General features: G+C 39.7%; 1 long non-coding RNA gene across 1 annotated transcript; it reads right to left on the reverse strand.

Annotated features, from left to right (window-relative positions):
* Positions 1 to 3,095: 3,095 nt before the first annotated feature.
* Positions 3,096 to 18,736, reverse strand: LOC147880018 (uncharacterized). Its single transcript, XR_015540620.1, has 2 exons — positions 18,426 to 18,736; positions 3,096 to 3,202 (listed from the first exon to the last, which is right to left on the reverse strand). It is a non-coding gene; the product is annotated as an uncharacterized LOC147880018 (long non-coding RNA).
* Between the last annotated feature and the right edge of the window lie 423 nt (positions 18,737 to 19,159).

Here is a 19,159-nt window from a genome sequence, read left to right on the forward strand (position 1 = left end):
CCCAATTCAAGAACATTCCCTAATGTCCAAAATCGCATAAATGTGTGTCAATCTCAATGTTTTCAGTAACTTTGTAGAAAATGGAAGTTTGTACATCAAATTAATGCTCTAAAGCTAAAACTCAATAAATTTCACCAAAAGATCATAACTTCTCCATCGACACAAAAGGAAGAGTGTGTGCGTGGGTGATGGAATACAAGAATTTTATTTTATTCCAATTGAAAAAAAGTGAGAAGAATTATATTTTATTCTAAGAATCACCTTTATGGTGATTTTCAAAATCTATCCAACTTACAACACAATAAAGTAGTGGTTATGGGATTAGAGTCAAGAAGATGTGTGCACATGTGTGAATGTTTTTTGAGAAAAGTGTGTGTCTGTGTGTGTGATTTGAAAAAACAATCTTTTAACAACACGACACACCATGCTCAAAAAAAGTTAGATAATAAATTTCTCATCTTATGGGTGTTCATAACATATGTATACAGTTGGTACAAAAGTGTCGAATCCATCAGGTTGTCTAGGCTCCAAGGTCAGGGTCCACTTACCTGCCACCATCCAAGAAAAACTAGATGTTAGAACATCATAGTTTCAATTGGATAGATAGGTAATGCCTGTATTCCCTGGTGTGTTATTGCTTTACCTAAAAACCAAGACAACCATCTACATTCACAAATACCAAAATTTTTCAAATACCATGTTATATGTACTGACAGCATCACAAATCCTTCATATTAGTCTACCACCAAAGCGTGTGAGACTACAAGGGGGGTATTCTTTACCTTTAAAAGAACACTTGAAGTGGGGGGTGATCCACTCCCTTAGGTTAGTCAATCTCATTTTTTGGTACCCCAAAGAGAAAAAATTAACAAATTTACATTGAGCCAGTCTACACCAATTAATAAAAACTCAATCCTAGAATCACCATGGAAAATTATGATAGCATGTGCAAGATCTCTTTGCAATCTCCCTGCTTACAGAGAAGAAAAAAACTTGTAGTCCATAAGTAATTAAGTGCTTAAGAAATCACTAATAAAAAGGCCATGAATCGTGAATTAAATGGAGAAAAAACTATCACAAAAAATAACCCAATTAGTTAAAACAAGTCTACAAAGCTAGATTGGGGGGTGGGGGAATTGAAAAGAGTTATGTGTGTGTGTGTGTGTGTGTGTGTGTGTAAGTATAACTTAAATTAACTATTCCTCACAGTAATAATAACTATTACTCAAAGTAATAATATGTTTAAAAAAACCGAGCGCTTTAGATAGAAGGTCTCTTATATACATACCTATATATAAGGATAGTTTTAAAGTAGCGACCATAAATAAGGATAGCTTTTAAAGCAAAGTGATATATATATATATATATATATTATACACAGGATCGCACACGGATAACACACACAAAATAATAAACAAGGCTTTATGCTACGTATGCACGGTATTACTAAGCTCAAGCAGAGGAGTAAATGCATCTGGTTTTGCCAAGAATCAAGGAAGGCAGACACTTTCCAAGGTTTGGTTTTTCAAGGAAGCAAGACTCTTTGAACCTTACGAGTCTGTCGTCGTGTATTAGTTTTAGATTGAGGACAAATTTTCATCCCTAGAGAGAGAAACCTTTGTTCCACTCATGACCTTTGATGCAGCTGCTGTTGACTCGACTGTTGCACCGTTCGTGACCATCGATAATAGGATTGCGATTACATAAGCCTTCATCGAATCTAAGGTGTACTGGAATAGAGTATCCTTAGTGTCTTTGCCCAACCTACTAGTCGCTGGACAGGTAAGCAGGGAAGGCAGCCTGCAAAGGCTGCCCAAAAACTCCCCTGGCAAATGAGCCAGGAAGGGCTTTTTATAGGCTAGTTGTAGGCCAGCCAGTTTGTAAAATAGACTGAGTCTATAAAACAGACTGAGTCAATCTGTTTACAGACTGGGTTGGCTCAGTCCAATGCTATAAAAGGGCACCTTGGCTGCCCTGTTTTCTCATTCAGTTTGCTCCTGCCTTCAGTCCTCCTAGAGCTCCACTTCAGCCTCCTGTGCAGCCCCTGAGATCCTCAGATCTGGCCCTTACTAACCTAGGAGAACTCATGAGTTCCTAAGGCATGCCTACAACTAATCTAGGAATGGGAGCAATCCTAATGAACTACTAATGAGCTAAACTAGGAGAGCTAAACCTATGCTCTGATACCATGAGAAAACATGCATGCCTTAGGATCTATGGAGTACTCTAAGGTGGATGGAACCTATGTGAAAACATGATGAAAAGAGTGCTGGCCAATAGTATTTCAACAATCTAGGTCGTAGTGTAGGAGCACACTGTAGGAGCACACACGGCCAATGGCCAAGGGAGTCTTGCAGACAAAGTCAGAGCATTCTATAGCACTTTGCATGGTACACATAGGCACGGTGAGGCTAGGCTTAGTGTAGGGGTCTCTTATATAGGCTAGGGAGCTACGGAATTGAGACAATGAGTCAGAGAGAGAGTCAATTAGTTGGTTCGTTTGGGGAGTTTTTAGAGATAAGTTAGCCACCAAAGGGTTTAGTTAGGAACATTACATTAGAGGGGGTTAGTTTTTAGAAAGTTTAGTTCAAAAAGAGGAGATTTCTAAAAACCATGGTTTTGAAATAATTATTTAGCGTAAGGAAAAAAAGGATTTGATCTTTTTGAAAACCCGGATAGCTATGGATAGCTAGGAAATAATAACTTAGAACAAATTAAATAATTAAATGAAAAAAAGTTTAATATAGGAGATTTTGAAAAAAATGGGAGTTTAAATATGAAATATATATATATTTAAATAGGATACAACATAAGAAAACAAAAGAAAAAATGAATATTTACAATATAGAAAAAAGGAAGGGATTATATTTCTAAATGAAAGTATGGGAGGTTCTTTTTTTATTGTTTATCCTAAAAATTATGGTTTTGAAGAGATAAATAGAGACATTTTAAAGGATGATAAAATGAAAAAATTTTTAAAATGAAAAAGAGAGGATGTTAAAAAAGAGAGAAGAAAGAATATATGTGTGTGTGTGTGTGTGTGTATGTTTAAAAAATAAAAACATATAAACAACACAACACACGATGCTCAGATAAAAGTGAAAAAAAACTTTTATTGATATCTGGATTCTCGTGAGTATAACTAGTAAAAATGTGTTTAATCCATCCGATAGTCTAGGCTCCAAGGTCGGGGTCCACTTACCTACCACCATCTAAAAAAAACTAGTTGTTAGAACAATAGAGCTTTAAATGGATAGATAGATAATGCCTGTACACCCCGACTTGTTATTGGAAAGAAAAAATGGTAGGGTGACATCATAAAATGTTGGAGACAAAAGTGTTGGCCTGCCATGTAGGAGGCATTAGGAAGGGCAATAATTTTGAAACCCATTTACCTAGTGAGGCAGAGAATGACATTAGAAAGGAAATTTGTAGACAACAATCTAGTATTTCATGGAAGAAGCGTAACATAGGTTAGCTTTCCAAAAAAGTAAACAACCCATCCAAACGTACAACTGAACATTACATTGTGTCATAGCTTAGTGGGTATTGAGAATTGTTTAGGTAGAGGATGTGCTCACCTTCCATGTAGGATGCATTGATAAGGATAATTATTTTGACAAAATTTCCTAGCCTTCTATAGCGAAGGCATGATAGTTTTTTAAGCCTTCCATGTAAGAGGCATTTAGAATGTAAAAGCAAGCAAAGACCTAGCCTTCCATACAAGAGGCAAATAACTTTGCAAAAATGAGACAATTAAAGGAAAAATTATTTAAAACACAATCATCTAGCCTTCCATAGAGGAGGCATGAAAATATTATCTCTGTCACTATGTTAAGAAATCATTAAAAAATATCAAATAACAAGTAGATGCTTACACAAGCAAAACATGCAACTTGACCGATACGAAGGAGGAAATAAATTAGAGTAAAACAAGAGAAAATATTTTATTAATGATAAGTCCATGTCGAAACGGGGGATGCATCAAACAAGGTAGGCCAAAAGAGTATCTCAATCTATCATGGAAGAGACAAGCCCAAATTCGGTCAAGACTAGTGCAATCTCATTTCATAATTTCTTGGGATTTTTAGGAAGATAGGATCGTGTTCTAGCATTTGTAGAAGCATGATGCACAATCAATCCGTCTTTTCTATCTTCCTTCATTTTTTTATGTGATGACGGCAATAGCGATAGGATCTAAATTAATAGACATACGGACCGTCTTTTGAGAGGTACAAGTGCCAGATATGTCCTGAAAGGAGACATCCAATCGTCAGTACAAAGGGTAGGTAGACTACAAAAACTATCCATTAACTATAAAGTACCCAATATCTTACTACAAGGAAAATTATGACACCACATAGAGCTAACCAATATCTATAAAGGAGAATAATGAGTTAAAAAGATTAAATAGCAAAAGCTTGTAAATAAATAGAAAGGAAAAGAATTTTTTTGGAGGACAAAGGCAATTACTTGCCAAGAAAGAGAAAAGACAATGTTTATAATTAACTGACTTAATGACTATTCATTTGCCATAATAAACACGCTAAAGTGTAAGTCAACCAGATCTATAAAGATAGACTAACCCTTATAACAAATAGGAGACATAAACTTGTTTGTACGTAGGGTAAGGTAGCTTTAGAGAGTTCTACAAAGTGCCATCTATACTACTATTTAAAAAATAATAATTAACTCGCCAATCCATGCAACTTTATCTATGTTAGGTAGAATTACTAAATCTAGCGCATAAGTTTGTAATCCTGACAGTAGCCCTACGAGTTCTAGACACGAGAATCTATACAAGCCGTATTATAACCATAGACAACTTTTAAGAACAAGGAAATATTTACAAGTAAATACATAACTAAAGGGCTAATACAAACCGTTAGATTCCCTTCCAAACAATGGTATTTTAAGAGCAATAATTATTGGGGGGACATAGCTAATGACCCTAAACTAAGCTAAAGTAAAGTACAACGAGCAAATAGAGGGGTGGTTTTGCTATCCTATTAAAAGGTTATCTAGAGATAAGCATAGGTAGAATAACACATTACATCTAAAGCAAATCTATAACGCGTAACACAGGAGGAGAACATCCACGAAGATGATTGAAAGACCCAGTACACAGCCCATGCGGTTGTGAACATCACTTAGGAGAACACAAACACGCAGCGTGGGATAAGGAAGCATGATTATTGGCGACTGCATGTCAATAGCAAAAAGGAAAGACAACGCCGAGTAGCCTACAAGTAGTTACGGGTGAAGGGGGCTCAGCCATGACGCACTAGTTGCGCATTTCAAAAATCGTAGAGTTGCATGAAGAGATTCCCAAAGTGTGTCGTGACTTAAGATAGATAGATAGATAGACATTAACGTCTCTAAAAGGCCAAATGGCCTATGAGACTAAAACAGTTGATACATCTGCTAGTGTTGTCTCATCAAAGAGAACAATAAAATAAATAAGCTGAAAGTTGAGAGCTACTAAAGGTTCTTACAGTGAGAGGGACTGCAAGTGACCCAAAACTAATGAAATACCAAGCAAGTATTGCTAAAAAATACCAATTGATCAGCATAGGCAGAAAGCTAATCAATAGAAAGGTTGCACTCTTCTCATGTCAAAAATCCCAATCATGGGCAGCTCTAGGATCTCATAACTCGGTGCCACACGTTTTGAGAGGATCTCATAAGAGGAAGGAAGAGAATCACCAAGTTGCCATAGTGGTCTCCAGAGAGAAACCCGAAAGAAAGAGGTAGACAATCAAGAATGCTCACTAAACATGCCTTAGTGGTTGAAGCCACCATGCAACCCAAGAGAAAGCAACGCTTGGCTAGAGGGAGCGAAGGTTTCTAAGGTCGCGTGGTTGATCACGAGTAAAAAGACGAAGCAAAGGTCATAAGGAAATGCAACAGAGAGCCGGTGCAAATAACGTCTCAGTAAGAGATCCATCTCTTTGAGCTCAATGCATCAACACTGGATGGCAAGAGGTGACGAAGAGAATTATGACAGAGAATTACGAGAGGCCAAGAACATGATACTTGAGAGTGTGGCCATAGCCAAGCGCAACTACTACAGCGACGACTGAGAGGAACCATGAAAGTATTCGAGGTAGGGAGGCAGCCACCAAGAAAGCTACACAAATGGGTTAGTAGGACAATGAGCTAGCATTAATCGATTTAATTGAAGGAGAAGAGGTAGCGAAGCAAATTCAATGGAATAGGTGACATCGAAAGAAATGGAGGACAAGAAAATAAAGAGGCATCATGGTAGAAGGAGAAGATGCACAAAGAGAGGAAAGAGAGGCTAAGGGTCTTGAAGTGCACATGTCGAGGTATCAAGAAGGAGTATGTAATGACCAGTTGCAGACTAAGGATAAGTGGTGGTATATGTGGGAACGTCAGTTTGGTTCAATAGGGATTTCGGCCACGTTAGGGATTATTAGCGAGGGTTGGGTATGGGGAGGTTTGGATTTAGTTAAGCTAGGGCTTGAGGGTTAGTTAGGGAGAAATATATGAGGGAGGATAAGCTAAAGGGGAGAGAATTATTTGGGAGGGAACTAGATACTTAAGGGGGAAATTAAAAAAAAAGGGACGAGGAGCAAAATAATAAGAGGGATTGGTTAGGAGGTACAACAAAGGGAGGAAAAAAAGGTTGTTTAAGGGGCTTACTTAGGGGGGGAATGTAAAAACAAGGCCTGGTTAGCTTAGGATGTAACACCAACTTTCTAATTAAATATGTAATTAAAAAGTATGCAACATAATTAATTAAAGAGGGATAAGAAGGATAAGGAGGGTTTTATATAAAGAGAGTCAAGCAGTTTGTGTAGATATAATCATAACACAGAAGGAGGGAAGTGTGCATGAAGGAGAAAACTTTTATTGAGAAAAATTTGTGTATGTGTGTGCTAGCTTCCCAAAGCTTTAGAGGGGTGTGTGTGTGTGTGTGTGTGTGTGTGTGTGTGTGTACAAGTAGTAGGTGTAGGAAAAAAGGGAGGGGCAAATGGGGTTTTGGGTTATACAAGTAGTAAGTGTAGAAGAAAAGGGGGAAGGTTAGTTTAGATAGTCAAAGGAAAGAGGGTTGAGAGAGAGAGAGAGAGAAGAAGAAGAAGAAGAATATATTATCATCCTCTGAAGACCAAAACCGGCCTATGGGACCTGGGCAATACAATATCACAAGTACATGAAAGCTCCTCTCGAAGATGGGAGGGTGGAAAGAGAAACCACCTTCTAGGATTCAGGTGGATTCCTATGCTTGAAGAGCTTATACACAAACGTTCCTAAAGCTGAAGGTGACCCTTTATGCAGCAAATCAGCCAGTTTGTTATGTCCCTCAAGGAGGTGATTGAACTCTTCCCTAATGTGTGCATAGTGAGGGCATATCATTACCATGTGTTCTTCTGTTTCAACCATACCTTGATCACATAGTTGGCATATTCTACTCTCCCTTGGCATCTTTTTCCATCCCCCTGTTTCTATTTGCAGCTGGTGTGATCGGGTGCGAAGAGAGAGAGAGAGAGAGAGAGAGAGAGAGAGAGACCATTAAAAAAGAGCAAATATAATGATGTATGTTAATTTTAAAGAGAGAAAATAAATATACAAGGAAAAATTAATCCCATAGAAAATAAATAAGGTCTTCTTTAATCCAATAGAAAAGAAATTCAATTAAAGTATACATACCTCAATCAAATATGCCTAAAAGCAAAATAGAGTTTGTGTCACCAAATCAAACCATACAAGTAATACTACAAGTGTTACTTACCCCTATTAGATGCTAATAGTATCAACATCTAACCAAGGCCAAATACTGGGAGTCTTGGTAAAGCATTCATCCATACAATTACTGTAAAATAAACGAGGTCTATAAGTAAAACAAAAGTATTGTTAAGGAAAATTTGAGTAAATCCTACTGGGGAGCAGAAATATATTTTGGCATGTAAGTGTGAGTGTGTCAAAGAAAATGGAAGGGGAGAGAGAGAGAGAGAGAGAGAGAGAGAGAGAGAGAGAATAGAAAGAGAGAGGGAGAGATAGTAGAGAGACAGAGACAGAGACAGAGAGAGAGAGTGTGTGTGTGTGAAGAGATGATCAAGTGAAAAAGTGTGTGTGTGTGTGTGTGTGTGTGAGATGTGGGAAAGGGAGATAATATGAATAACTACATGTCAAAAACTACATGAATGCGTGTAAGAGAGTAGAAAGTGTGTGTGTGTGTGTATGTGTGTGTGTGTGCGTGTGTGAGTGTGTGTGTGTGTGTGTGTGTGACCTATCCTATCACATCAAGGGATCTACTTCTCCATCAGTCCACATCCTTAGTCCACGAATCGAAAAGCCTTGGCAATGAATGCTTTTACAAGACAATGTTTATATTACAGTTAATGTTTAAGGGTGCAAAGAGAGACACCAAGCAATTAGAACCTCAAATGATTACTCCAACTGCATTAAAAGTTGAGAATCCCAAAGAGTAGTTTTTTATAAGTTACTCTATTGGTAAAAACCATATGACTATACAAATACATTTTTGTAAGTGTGCATAATAGGGCGGAGAACATTTTATCTCATCATGGGTTCCCCAAGTGTGTTCCCCCAAGTGTGTTCCTCAAGGTTGCCAACAACCTTTCTTGCAATATCATGCTCAAGACTTTATTTGCAAATCCGATGGAGAAGTGTGCCAACTCACTTGGTACCATCACAAAAAAAATGGAAGTTAGAACAATACATTTTTTATGTGGAAGCCAGGTTTCAAGGCCGGCACACAGTTGTTATCCGTGTCACTCAATCTAGATTAGCATTAATAAAATCTTGGCATTTTCAAGGCAGTTGGCATTTATAAATTTTATCAAGTGCTTATACAAGTAAATCTCATGAAATCTACATCCATACGGGAGATTAGATGAAGCATGTCTAGAATATATCCTGAATTAGATAACATGCTTTTGACTATCCCAAAATAGAGGGTGTTATAAGCAAATGGTAATCAGTTTCACAAAGGAGTCCCTTCTCAAGTAGTGACGGAAATTTGTGGACAGCCATATTTCATGCTGCATGTCATGACAAGAGAAATGATTATTTAGTTAATTAATAGTCATTAGTACTTTATTATTGTTAGGCGCCAATTTGATGGTGCGGTTATATGTTTGTATTTATGATCCATCAAGCGGTGTAAATAGTACCGCCAAAACTATGTAACATTGGCCAATGATTAGTAATAAAGATGTGCACACACGTGTCTAGGTCCTAGGGGCAATAGGAAAGGGAAAGGGTGCATTAGAGTGCATTGAATGGTAGGTGCATGGGTCATAGGCTAAGGGTAGGTGTAAATGGGAAGATGGAACTTGAGTGATCTCAAGGGACATTAATGAAAGGGTATCACCCTTTCATTGTGAATCTCACGTAGCATTCTTTCTACCACGTTGCATTCATCCGTCATCTCTCTCCCACCTTGCATGTAGGTCGAAAAAGAAACAAGTACTCTCACGAGGGCACTCTTCCCCATTGGAGGGCCAATCGGCATTCAAATTCTGCATGCATTGCACACATTTGCATTTTCGAAAAGTGTGGATTTTCACATTTGGTATCAGAGCGGCGACGATCCACGAGCGGGACGAGAAGAGGGCGACAGTTGTGAATGACGGAAGTCGCAAGAGAGGTTGGCGAAAAAGGATCACGATCGACCGATCTCGAGGTTCTGAGACAAGGGGTTTTTTCTGAAAATTTTTGGCCTTCAACGGCGAACGGCGAACGGGGTGTTCTCTTTTGCCCCCCCCCCCCCCCCCCCCCCCCAACATGTGAATGTACCCTTAAACCGTGAGAAAAAGGGATTCCCGTTCTACCCAACCGGAAGTCGGATCGGAATAAGATTTTAAGGGAGTGATCCACCCATCAAGTAACCCCTATAACGGTATCTAGAGCTCCAATCCGCTCAAAACAAGTAGTCCAAACGGAGCGTACCAGTTTACAGCAGAAATACAAGAAGAAAAGCTTCAAAGAGAAGGGAAAGGAGGTCATTTTAAGTGTCTTCTCAACACAAACAAAGCGGGAGTCGGATAAGTACCACCACCTCTACAACACTTGAAGTTTGCTGTAAAATAAACCTTCTTTTTTGAAATTACAGCAAGACATTTTCTCTCTTGTATTAATAAAAGGAAAGAATGGAAGGGGAAGGGACATATAACAATGAACTTATTCCTTTTCCTCCATTACCCCAAGGAAAGAGAGAAAGAACACCTTCACCCCCTCTTGAAGAGGATGGATTAGGTGAGAGTTATACACATCTTGAGTATGATAACCCACAAATAGATTTACAGCAGTCTCTCCTTCAAGAACCTACCGATAGGGAGTTCTCCTTGCGTAATGAAAGAAGAAATGAGACCAGCCAAGAACAAGGTGATGAGTTCACGCCTTTAACTCAAAACCCAATACACATGGATTCTAATCCAAGTGCAAGAGGAAGAGAGGAGACTCCTGTTGATAAGCTGGTTTTCCAGCTTAGCAATATGATTGAGCAGTCCATTATGACAAGATTAGGGACTAAGAGGACTTTAAACTTCGGGGATGAAGAGTTGAGTAACCTTTCTAAGAGGTCCAAATTCCAACCGCGAGAGAGAATTGAGTTCCCCAAATATGATGGGGCAAGGGAGGCTGACAAAATCCTCAATTGGATTCGTCATTTTGAGCTATACTTTGCCCATCAAGACAAGACCCAGCAAGAGAAGCTTGCTCTTGCCACATTGCATCTGCAGAAGGATGCTCTAATGTGGTGGTCCTTGTCACAAACAGGAAAAGAGCCTATTCATGAATGGACTAAATTTGTGGAGCAACTAAAAACCACTTTCATGCCACCGAGGCATGAAGAGAACCTAACCTTTCGTTGGGAGAGGTTTAGGCAGTTCGATAATGAGAGTAATGCAGATTTTACAGCCAGATTTTGGAAACTCTCTCTAGAGTTACCCGAAAAGAGTTACCCGAAAAGAGTGAGGAAGATAGGAGAAAGAAGTATTTAGCAACTTTAAGCCCAAAAGTAAGGTACGAGGTTGAAATGTTTAACCCGACCACGCTTAAGGACCTCACTAAGCTGACTGAAATAGCCGAGAGAAAATTGAATCCTCGTAAACCCTTCAATAAGGAGTATGGGTCATCATCTAAGACCAATAATATACCCACTTTTAGGAAACCAAACCGGTTTAAGAATAATAAAGGGAAGGGTAAAGCTCTTGTAAGGAATGTGAATAGCCAATCACGTCCTAGATGGGTGCCATTTCCTTCTATGACTGACGAAGAGAAGAGGAAGTTGATTAAGGAAGGAAAATGTTTCGGTTGTAAGAAACATAAGCCAGGGCACGTATGGCATAAGTGTCCCGTTCTCTTGGCTAAGATTGCCAAGACGAATTCAGTAAAAGGGAAAGCCAAGGCATCCAAGCAGGAGGGTGAGGCTTCTACCTTGTCACCCTCGAAATCTACTGTGACTATTGAGCCAATAGTGAATGCTGTCCATTCAGCCAATACCTTTGGGCCTCATGATCTTTTTAAGGTGTATGGATTCGTGAATGGACAGAGATTATTTGTTCTCCTAGATGATGGATGTAATTATGACTTAGTAAGTGATAGATTGGCAAAATTACTCCATCTTAAACCAGAACCTATAAAAAACATGTCGCTTTCAGGAGCTTTTAGGGGACACAATGAAGAAGACACATCCATAGTACGAAATATTCCTTTTCGTATACAAAAATATAGAGATCGAAGGGATTTTCTAGTAGCCCCTTTACAAGACGTTGACATGATACTAGGTAAACCATGGCGGTATGATTTTAACCCTGCTATTCATCCTCATACTCATCATTGTTGCTTTGTACATAAGGATCATAGGGGATCGGGACGTGTATACAATTCCATTGATTACTTCTACCCAAGCCAAAAGATTGGTAAAAAGAGGGGTAGATTGTAATCTTGTGTATATACGGGATTCACGAGATCTTCATATCTCAAAAGAAGATCAGAAGAGAAATGAGTTCCTTAGAGCTTATGAGGATCGATTTTCAAGAGATGACTCATTCGAATTGCCCATGGAGAGAGAAGATGATCATGCCATAGACTTAGAGCCAGGAGCTTCTCCTCCATGTAGAGCCCCATATAGGATGAACAGGATAGAAATGGAGGAGGTAGAAAAACAAATTGAAGATCTGTTGCAAAAAGGCCTGATTCGACCAAGCAGTTCTCCATTTGGAGCACCTGTATTATTGGTTAAGAAGAAGGATGAATCATATCGTATGTGTATAGATTACCGTGCTTTGAATAAACTTACGATTAAGAACCGGTATCCGATTCCAAGAGTGGATGATTTATTGGATATGCTTAAAGGTGCTAAAGTTTTTAGCAAATTGGATTTGAAATCTGGTTATCATCAACTTCGTATGAAAGCTGGGCATGAACATAAGACTGCTTTTCGCACTCTCACTGGACATTATGAGTTTTTGGTCATGCCTTTTGGCCTAACTAATGCTCCAGCCACTTTTAGTAGGCTGATGAGAAGGGTTTTGCAACCCTACTTGGGAAAATTTGTCATAGTCTTTTTTGATGACATTTTAGTGTTCAGCCAGAATGAGGAAGAGCATAAGGATCACCTTGCTAAGGTGATGGAGCTCCTAAGGAAGGATCGATTGTTCCTAAATATCAAGAAGAGTGAGTTCTTCAAGACAGAAATAGAGTATTTGGGACACATTGTGTCTGCCGAGGGAATTCGGGTTGACCCTAAAAAGGTCAAGGCCATAATTGAATGGCCAATACCCAAAAACTTACATGAGCTGAGATCCTTCCTAGGGATGTGTAGTTATTATCGCAGATTCATTAAGAATTTTGCACGTCTTGCTTCCCCACTAATAGATTTGTTGAAGAAGCATTCCTTGTATGAGTGGGGAGAGGTTCACCAAGTAGCTTTTGAGGAGCTTTAGAGAACATTAGTGACTGCACCAGTGTTAACACTTCCGGACATGGACAAAGAGTTCTTTGTTGTATGTACGGATGCTAGTGGTACCTCGATTGGGGCAGTGTTGATGCAAGGAGGGCATCCCATTGCTTATGAGAGTAGAAAACTTCAAGGGGCTGAATTGAAATATATCACGTATGAGAAGGAGTTATTGGCAGTCATTCATGCTCTAAAGTTATGGAAGCATTATTTATATGGTTCTGCTTTCAAGATTAAGACTGACCATCAAAGTATCAAGCACTTGTTCTCTCAACCCATTGTACAAATCAAATGGGCTGAATATATTCAATCCTTTGGGCAACCAAATATCGAATATCAGCCGGGAAAGGAGAATTTAGTAGCTGATGCTTTGAGTAGACGGCCCCAAGTTAATCACGTTTCTGTGATTAAGGAGAAATCATTAGGAGCAATGGTTGAAGCTTATCCTTTAGATGAGGACTTCGCTGACATTTATGGGAAGATTCAACGTAATGAGGTTGGGGATTTAGAGGCTTATTCCATCGTGGATGGATACTTATTTTTGGGACGTGCCATATGTGTACCCAAAACATTTCGGTATCTAGTCATGAGTGAGTTACATGCGAGTCCATATTCTGGACATAGAGGTATTAGAGGAACCATTGACAATATTGAGAGATACTTCCATTGACCTAAACTTCGCAAAGAAGTTTCGACCTTTGTCAACAATGTGACGTATGTCAGCGCATTAAATCTGACACAAGTAAGACTGCTGGTCTTTTGCAGCCTTTGCCTATTCCTTCGGAAAGGTGGGAACACATTACAATGGATTTTGTGTCTAGTTTCCCCAAGGTTGGTCAGTTTGAGCAGATTTTCACTGTTATAAATAGGCTGAGTAAACAAGCTCATTTTATTCCCTGTAAAAAAGAGTTGTCTGCTCCTGAAACAGCAAGGTTATTCATTAGGGAAATCTTCAGGTTACATGGGTTACCAAAATCCATTGTATCCGATAATGATGGCCGTTTCATTAGCAACTTTTGGACAGCTCTATTAGAGAATCTCGGAACCAAACTGAAATTTACTACAGCCTTCCATCCTCAAGGAGATGGACAAAGTGAGAATGCCAATCAAACCATAATTACTTTACTTCGAGCTTATGTCCATGACCAACCTAGAAGGTGGCCAGAGTTCTTACCCATGTTAGAGTTTGCTTATAATAGCACTGTACATACTTCCACCAAGAAAGCCCCATTTGAAATCATCTATGGGCAATGTTTACCCACTCCAATAACACACTTGGGGGAGCGAATTTTTGATGCTGTCCAGTTTGCTGAGGATATGTCACAGGTTATTGAGCAGGTAAAAGAACATATTAAGAAGGCCCAGGTTCAACAATCCAAGGCAGCCAATAAAAAAAGAAAAGAAGTTTATTACAAGGAGGATGATTGGGTTTTATTGAAGATTGATAAAAGAAGAATCAAGTCAGTGAGAGGAAGTACCAAACATGTCAAGCTAGCACCGAAGTTTTATGGTCCATTTCAGATTTCAACAGCTTTATATCCAGAAGAAGGATCCAGAGCGTATGAGCTGAAGTTACCAGCCCACTGGCGTATGAAGAACATCTTTCATGTGAGCAATTTGAAGAGATACCATGGCGATACTTCTGCGTTTTTGGATACTCAACAGGAAGAAGAACCTGAACTTGAAGATGGGACTGAAGTTCTTACTCCGGAACAGATCATATACCATAAAGAGAAGAGTACTCGTGGAAAGAAGAGATATATGTATTTACTGAAGTTTAAAAACCAGCCAGCTAGTGATGCACAATGGATGGAAGAAGAGTTCTTTACAGATTTTCCACAGATACTCGCAGATTACAAAGAGGCGATGCAATGGCAGAAGTAACAAGAGGAAGTGCACATAAGAGGAAGAGACAAGCAATAATCCAGAAGAGGACTTATGCTCATTCAAGCAGGAGGGAGTGTCATGACAAGAGAAATGATTATTTAGTTAATTAATAGTCATTAGTACTTTATTATTGTTAGGCGCCAATTTGATGGTGCGGTTATATGTTTGTATTTATGATCGATCAAGCGGTGTAAATAGTACCACCAAAACTATGTAACATTGGCCAATGATTAGTAATAAAGATGTGCACACACGTGTCTAGGTCCTAGGGGCAATAGGAAAGGGAAAGGGTGCATTAGAGTGCATTGAATGGTAGGTGCATGGGTCATAGGCTAAGGGTAGGTGTAAATGGGAAGATGGAACTTGAGTGATCTCAAGGGACATTAATGAAAGGGTATCACCCTTTCATTGTGAATCTCACGTAGCATTCTTTCTACCACGTTGCATTCATCCGTCATCTCTCTCCCACCTTGCATGTAGGTCGAAAAAGAAACAAGTACTCTCACGAGGGCACTCTTCCCCATTGGAGGGCCAATCGGCATTCAAATTCTGCATGCATTGCACACATTTGCATTTTCGAAAAGTGTGGATTTTCACACTGCACATCTTCCGATCCATAGGGAATCGCATTCTGACTTGAACTGAGAAGCTGTAGATGTATGGACAAGCTATAATTTTTCTTTTGGAAGCATATCAATCAGACATTTGTAGCAAAAGTTATATCTTCTACAAAACAGCTAAAAGTTATTGTTTTGTTACAGCCAGTAAATTACTGCATTCTCACGGAAATTTGTGGACAGCCATATTGCAAGCTGCATATCTCCCGATACATAAGGAATCACATTCTACTTTGAACTGAGAAGTTACAGATCTTTGGACAAGCTATACTTTTTATTTTGGAAGCGTATCAATCAGACATGTGTAGCAGAAGTTATATTCTCTACAAAATGGCTAAAAGTTGCTGTTGTTACAGCCAGTAAATTACAGCAACTAGCTAGTTTGCAAAAGTGAAGTGTAAACAATGAAACCATAGATGCATTCTCAGTTCCATTATTAGACATATGTAAGCCCAACTGGGAAATGCCTATGGAGATCCTCAATGTCTATGATTCTTGCCTTCCAGTATTTGGATGAGGTCCCAAGACTATTCTCTTCGCTTAGTGAAAAGCTATCACATTCCATTGTAGATTCTCTCCATACGAAGCAAACTACCATCACACCATATCCAAGTGTATCCGAAGAATTAGTTCAACATGCCTTCATCCAAGTCCTAGGAAACCATAATTACATTCCTTTTAAAGAAAATTTTCCTAACACACTGAAGAAATGCTAGAGAGGATCATGGTTTTGCCATAATTTAAATGTAAAGGCCAAACTCTTCCTTCTTTAAGAGAATAAGATCATTCCGTAGACCACTGTACTGTAGTAGCTCAAAGTTGCCCTGAAATCATGGAGAAAGGACTGCCAAAATCCGTCAGAAAACAGCCCACTGTCTCCCCAAAAGTTGGTACAATTTGTAGACAAACCACTCCACAAATGTAAACTGAAAAAGTATGACAAACTAGAGCAAAAGGATGGACAAATATTATTGAATGTTGTCCTAAAACCAGCAGAAGTACCGGCCTGATATCTGCTCCAAAAAGCGGAAGGGAGCAGTAGCAAACTAGTTGCCAAAATAGAATGGTAAACTAGTCCATCCAGATGGTAAAGTAATGCCTTAACCGCTTGAATTCTAGATGGTAAAGTAAATCAAGTGTGTCCATCTAAACTTAACCATCTCAAATCTCTTTGTATCTGCCAAGGTATTCGGATCTTTTGAGGTAGTGGATACATGCTATTTCGTTCTCTGATACTTTTTGAGGTAGCAGATACATGCTACTTCATTCTCTAATAAAACACCCAGTTTCATGGGCTGTCAAACCCTTAACTAGGGTTACGACCTATTACAGGAGACATGGCAGAAGTTCAGCAGCAGCAACACAGTCCATATGGCAATCATGTAGATTGCCACCTCAACCAACCATGATACATATCACAAACAGTCACAAGTATGGCAATACATAGCAAAAAACAGTAAGGGAAAGATATATACCTTTGTAAGACTAGAATAAGTCCAATCATACAAATTTAGAATTTTTTGTTGTTCTAAAGATCAAAAATCTACAAAGAAAATAAAAGAGAAAATGAAAGAGAAGAAAAAAGAGGTAAACAAAAACTTTTATGAAAAGCAAAAGGAAGACATACTTAGCAAGCAAAGCAACACTTATGTCGTCATCAGTGCCCAAGCATAAGCAGTATTCTTTTCCAAATGAAATATCATAAGGAGCCTCCTCCTTGCTCCCACACATACTATGGTAGAAAACATATCATAAGCTTGTGTTGTCCAATCCAATGGGTAGTGCTTTCAAAGGTACTGGGAACGACAGGGAGCTCCTTTAGTATCAGATAGTTCATCTATCAAAGGAACCGCAATAGATTCAGAGTCAAGGGACCCATGTTCCCTTTCAAAGCCACTGAAGACCTCTCCATCAAAGGTAGCAGCAGAAGGAGAGAGCACTGCCACAAGTTATCCTATTGGCTAACATGGGGAACCAGTCAAGCAAAGAAATCTGCAACTACTGTATTTTATAGGCATGTTCAGCTTCCCAAAGCCGAAGCTAAGGGTGGGTTGAAGTGGCTCCTAAGCCATGAAGAGGCTCGAATCTCATCCAAAGGGTTTTCATCCTTCTTGCTAAGAACCTGAAGCAAGTATGAGGGAGTGTGTTATGGATTCCGTGAAAGAGTTTGAGGGCCAAAATGAACCAGCAAACCTGCATGTAGAGCACCTTGATAGTGCGCCTCCATTGACTGGGTACATGGTCCCAGCAAGAAAGCAATAATGCTGTGAATTTTGCATATACACAATCATTTCTACCCCCAGTAGCACTCAGAGAGACCCATCACCATGAGAAACCTACGATCTTTCACGACAGTCACCAAAAGGACGTAGCAAAGAATGGAATGAAGGGGATCAAATGTACCTCCTCCAGTCGGCATTTCTAAGTGAAGAGGAGAGAGCTGCAGCCATAGACAGTCTAAGCTGCTAAGCTCAGTGTATATGGTAACGTCTCAGTCCAGCAATCGTGACACAGAGTGCAAACAACTAAGGGCCCTGAGGGTATACTTGACTGGTCGCCAGCGAGACGAAGGTTTTCGTATGACCGTTGTGAGCCAACGCAAGTCCCAAAGGAACGCCAGAGTGAAAAACCTCTGTTGGTTATCGAAAATCAGCATAAAGTTTAGATCCCCAGCGGTCATTTCTGTTTCACCAGATAGTCCCAGGGGTGGGCTTTGCCAGCTTCACCAGCATGGGAGCGGAGCGAGTTGCTCATCTCTAATGTAGATCTCTCTATTTCTCTCTTTATTCCCTCCGCCTTCCCCAAAGCCCATCTACAATGTAAATCTTCGAGAATGCAGCATGGGCGGAGCGAGCTGCTCGGATACTGCCAAGTAGAACCATGCAGCTCCAGAAGCTATAACACAACGAACTGCTATAATCCAACAAAGCAAAACGTTATGCTCCAACAGTGAATCATAAGACTCAAACCTGGTTAGAATGCTGCTTCCATTTTGCATGTCCTCGTGAGCTCTTCTATTCATGTGCAGGGGTGTATCTCGTGCTCTGTGGAGAATTTGGGGCTTCGTCTCTCCCTCCCCCTCCTCGGCTGTGAGTGTGAGTATGACTGTGCGAGCTGGTCTTCATGGCTCGAAAAGCGTGTTTGGCCTCCATGCTCTATCCAGCTCTGTGTAGAGCTCTTAGATCTTCACGCCCCCCTTAAACTTTGTGTTTGGGCTCCCCAAACCAGTGAACTCTATCCCATCAAACCGCCTCGGCCTGCGAGAGAAGGGCTCCTTAATGGGTTACAGGGATATCTATGTCATTAGCCCTTTTTTGTGTCAATTACACATTGATTTAGAATTTCTTTGTCAAATGACAATGCAAAATAGCTTTTGTCATTTCCACAGAAAAAACGTCAATCTATTTTAATTGTCAAATGAAAAACTGGTTTTTAAAAAAAAATTTCATATGTTTAGATGAAATCCGGATTCCGATCTTAGGGAATCCAAAGAGCATGAATGATTTTCGATTCCCAAGTGGTGGCTCGTGTGAGCCACCTACTCCAATTTAATTAGTCCCGAATCCCGACTCCCGAGTCCCGCCCTGCTCAAATTTTGTCCCTACTCGGAGTCACGAGTCATCACCTTCTCCTCTTCCTCCTTCCTTGCTCCTCCTCCTGAGTCCTCACTTGTCTCCTCCTCCTCCTCCTCCTCCTCCCTTCC

This window comes from Dipteris shenzhenensis, chromosome 33 (assembly GCF_047967505.1).
Source record: "Dipteris shenzhenensis isolate YYH24624 ecotype China chromosome 33, Dip_SZ_1.0, whole genome shotgun sequence".
NCBI classification, from domain to species: Eukaryota; Viridiplantae; Streptophyta; class Polypodiopsida; order Gleicheniales; family Dipteridaceae; genus Dipteris; species Dipteris shenzhenensis.